At 40.5% G+C, this 4729-nt stretch overlaps 1 pseudogene; it reads left to right on the plus strand.

Annotated features, from left to right (window-relative positions):
• The first annotated feature begins 4138 nt into the window (after positions 1-4138).
• LOC129653188 (SH3 domain-binding glutamic acid-rich-like protein 2) lies at positions 4139-4526 on the plus strand (annotated as a pseudogene).
• The last annotated feature ends 203 nt before the right edge of the window (positions 4527-4729 follow it).

A 4729-nucleotide genomic window follows, 5' to 3' on the forward strand; every position in this document is an offset into this window, starting at 1 on the left:
AACCTTTGGTTCATTGGAATTCCAGAATTCCAGAAAGAAAGAGACAAAATAAAGTAATAATAGCAGAAAACTTTGCTCATATAAGAAAGACCTACTTTGTGAAATTGACAAACTATTTCTAATATTCATATATGAACAATCTAAGCCTCTAAAAAAAAAAAAAAAAAACCTGCTGAAAAAGAACCAAATTGAGGATTAACCCTATCTGATCACAAGACTTCCTATAAAGCAAGAGTATTTATGATAATATTGTATTGGAGTAAAGACAGAAAGTGTTTTGGGACACACTGAGGAGTACAGAATGGACTCACTCCTATATGTTCAAAAGACTTCTGACAAAGGCAAAAAAATCACTTCAGTAGGGGGAAGGAAAGTCTCTTCCTAAAAATGTGAATAAATAATTGGATATTCATATAAAGAATCTTGATCTTTGTGTGCCATACCATACAAAAAATTAATTCAGAATAGATTATGAGCCCAAATTTATAAGTTAAAATTATAAGGCTTCTAAAAGAAAACACAGAATATTCTCACAAGAATAGTTGAAATAAGCATATAATTTTTTTAAGCAATAACCAGAAAAGAAAAAATTGAAAAATTAGATCTTATCAAAATGTAGAACCATTGTTCATCAAAGACCTCATTAAGTAAATGAATAGGCAAGCCATACTGCTGCTGCTAAGTCGCTTCAGTCGTGTCCGACTCTGTGCGACCCCATAGACGGCAGCCCACCAGGTTCCCCCGTCCCTGGGATTCTCCAGGCAAGAACACTGGAGTGGGTTGCCATTTCCTTCTCCAATGCATGAAAGTGAAAAGTGAAGTCGCTCAGTCGTGTCCGACTCTTAGCGACCCCATGGACTGCAGCCTACCAGGTTCCTCCATCCATGGGCTTTTCCAGGCAAGAGTACTGGAGAGGCAAGACATAGACTGGGAGATATTCTCAGAGGATGAGGTGGTTAGATAGTATCACCAACTCAATGGACATGAATTTGAGTGAACTTCAGAAGACAGTGGAGGACAGAAGAGGCCGGTGTGCTTCCATCCACAGGGTCACAAAGAGTCAGACACAACTTAGCGACTGAACAATAACTAACATATAACAAAGTTTGTGTATACAGAATATATAAGAAATTCCTACAATTCAAAATAAAAACACACATGATACAATCAGTTCAGTTTAGTTCAGTTCAGTCGCTCAGCCATGTTTGACTCTTTGCGACCCCATGAATCGCAGCACGCCAGGCCTCCCTGTCCATCACCAGCTCCCAGAGCTCATTCAAACCCATGAGGATCAAGCCGGTGATGCCATCCAGCCATCTCATCCTCGGTCATCCCCTTCTCCTCCTGCCCCCAATCCCTCCCAGCATCAAAGTCTTTTCCAATGAGTCAATTCTTCACATGAGATGGCCAAAGTATTGGAGTTTCAGCCTCAGCATCAGTCCTTCCAATGAACACCCAGGACTGGTCTCCTTTAGAATGGACTGGTTGGATCTCCTTGCAGTCCAAGGGACTCTCAAGAGTCTTCTCCAACACCACAGTTCAAAAGCATCAATTCTTCAGTGCTCAGCTTTCTTCACAGTCTAACTCTCACATCCATACACGACCACTGGAAAAATAATAGCCTTGACTAGACGGACCTTTGTTGGCAAAGTAATGTCTCTGCTTTTGAATATGCTATCTAGGTTGGTCATAACTTTCCTTCCAAGGAGTAAGCCTCTTTTAATTTCATAGCTTCAGTCACCATCTGCAGTGATTTTGGAGCCCAAAAAAATAAAGTCTGACACTGTTTCCACTGTTTCCCCAACTATTTCCCATGAAGTGATGGGACCAGATGCCATGATCTTTGTTTTCTGAATGTTGAGCTTTAAGCCAACTTTTTCACTCTCCTCTTTCACTTTCATCAAGAGGCTTTTTAGTTCCTCTTCACTTTCTGCCATAAGGGTGGTGTCATCTGCATATCTGAGGTTCTTGATATTTCTCCCAGAAATCTCGATTCCAGCTTGTGCTTCTTTCAGCCCAGCGTTTCTCATGATGTACTCTGCATATAAGTTAAAGAAGCAGGGTGACAATATACAGCCTTGACGTACTCCTTTTCCTATTTGGAACCAGTCCATTGTTCCATGTCCAGTTCTAACTGTTGCTTCCTGACCTGCATATAGGTTTCTCAAGAGGCAGGTCAGGTGGTCTGGTAGTCCCAACTCTTTCAGAATTTTCCACAGTTTATTGTGATCCACACAGTCAAAGGCTTTGGCATAGTCAATAAAGCAGAAATAGATGTTTTTCTGGAACTCTCTTGCTTTTTCCATGATCCAGCGGATGTTGGCAATTTGATCTCTGGTTCCTCTGCCTTTTCTAAAACCAGCTTGAACATCTTCACAGTTCATGTACTGTTGAAGCCTGGCTTGGAGAATTTTGAGCATTACTTTGATAGTGTGTGAGATGAGTGCAGTTGTGCGGTACTTCGGGCATTCTTTGGCATTGCCTTTCTTTGGGATTGGAATGAAAACTGACCTTTTCCAGTCCTGTGGCCACTGCTGAGTTTTCCAAATGTGCTGGCATATTGAGTGTAGCACTTTCACAGCATCATCTTTTAGGATTTGAAATAGCTCAATTGGAATTCCATCATCTCCACTAGCTTTGTTCGTAGTGATGCTTCCTAAGGCCCACTTGACTTCACATTCCAGGATGTTTGGCTCTAGGTGAGTCATCACACCATCGTGATTATCTGGGTCGTGAAGATCTTTTTTGTACAGTTCTTCAGTGTATTCTTGCCACCTCTTCTTAATATTTTCTGCTTCTGTTACAACAAAATTGAGCAAAAGACTTAGACAACTCACAAATGAGATACACAGATGGCAATAAGTAAGAGAATTTTGTGCAATACCATCAAACATTAGGGAAATGCAAAATAAAATCAAACAGGTACATACCACATATCATAATGGATAAAATAATACTGACAATACCAAATAGAGGATGTGAGACAACTAGAATCCTCATACATTTCTGACAGGGGTGTAAAATGGTACAACTATTTCAGAAAATAGTTTGGCAGTTTTTTACAGGGTTAAAAAATTCACCTACTCTACTGCCTATATATTTTTCCCAGAGAAATAAAAACGTATGTCCATAGACAACTTGCATAAGAATGGTCATAGAAGTTTAGTTTATAATAGCCCAAACTGATAACAATCCAAATGTTTAGCTACAGAATTTTGCATTTCACTGTATGTAAATTTTGCATCATAAAAATAAAAAGTTATAAATGGAAGAAAGACCTGAGTCTGAAAATTCACAATGTGCTTCATGTTCTAAGAAAACCTGATCAACAAAATCACACTTGGTACAACTGAGTCAGATGGCTCAAAATGGAGTAAAACCAAGTTGCATACAGATTTCTTTCAGTGACAATCATAGAACACTATGTAAGAGTATCTTTATCATTACAAATTAAAGGGTAATGGTGCCAGAATTCAGTATTTGGCAAAGTTGTCATTAATGTCTGAAGTCAATTAAAATACAACCTCAGGTATGGAAGGCCTCAGAAAATACACCAACCACCCAAATATTCTTCCAGAAAAAAAATCTAACCCAGAAACCAAAAGTCTAGGTTTATAATACCAACTTAAATTAACAATAATCAGGAAGGAATTTGGATAGGAATCCAAATCATTGTAGGAAATAAAACAAGCAATAAAAGAAAAATTGGATTAAAAAAAAAAGGTAAGAAACAATACATATGTAGGCAGAGAAAATATGATTTTAAAAAGGACTTACAATCCCTTATTTAAGAGATTCTTAAAAGGACTGAGTAGTTGGCATATACAGAAAAATGTGAGAGGCAATTCTATTGCAGGGGAGAAACAGAAAATCATACTGATTTCCTATTTACCACGTCCATGTAGTATCATTTACTATAGGTTCTTCCAGTGTAAAGTGGATCCTTCATGTCCCTCATGAGGTTGACCCTCAAAAACTGTGGCTTTGGCAGAGCGGGCAGGAGGGCTCTGGATCACTGCCATCTCCCCAGACCCGAGCGCTCTGCAGGGCAGCGGTGGCGGCCGCGGAGTTTTGCCTTCACATCCCCGCCAGCCCGGAGCCCGCGAAGGCAGAAGGTCAGTCCCTACCCGGCGAGAGGATGGTCATCCGTGTGTTCATCTCCTCCTCCTCGGGCTTCGTGGCGATAAAGAAGAAACAGCAGGATGTGGTTAGATTTCTAGAAGCCACAAGATAGAGGCTGAAGAGGTGGACATCCCAATGGCAGAAGAGCAGAGGCAGTGGGTGTGTAAGAACATCCCCCCAGAGAAGAAACCTGCTCAGGGCAACCCTCTGCCACCTCGATGTTTAATGATGAACAATACTATGGAGATTATGACAGTTTTTTTGAATCTAAGATCAATACAGTCCTTTCATTCTTAGGCCTGAGATCACAGTTGGCATCAAAGGCAGAACCTGAGCAAAGACAACTGGAAGAGAGAGAAGATGCATTTCGGAGTCCTCGCTGGTACTCAGCACACAGCTTCTAACCTAATGCATCATTGTGACAGAAGCCACAGACATTATCAGTAACTTTGCTTGTCAAGGAAAAGGCGTTTGGGGAAGACTTGGGTCTAATGGGATTACATGATTGCTTTAAACCAAATCAGGACTGTGGTGGGTTTTTTCTTATTTTCAGAATTACCTGCAGTTGTCTCACTTTACCCAGAGGATCCGTCGCCTGTTCCGGGTG

Source organism: Bubalus kerabau, chromosome 1 (genome assembly GCF_029407905.1).
Source record: "Bubalus kerabau isolate K-KA32 ecotype Philippines breed swamp buffalo chromosome 1, PCC_UOA_SB_1v2, whole genome shotgun sequence".
Lineage (NCBI taxonomy): Eukaryota > Metazoa > Chordata > Mammalia > Artiodactyla > Bovidae > Bubalus > Bubalus kerabau.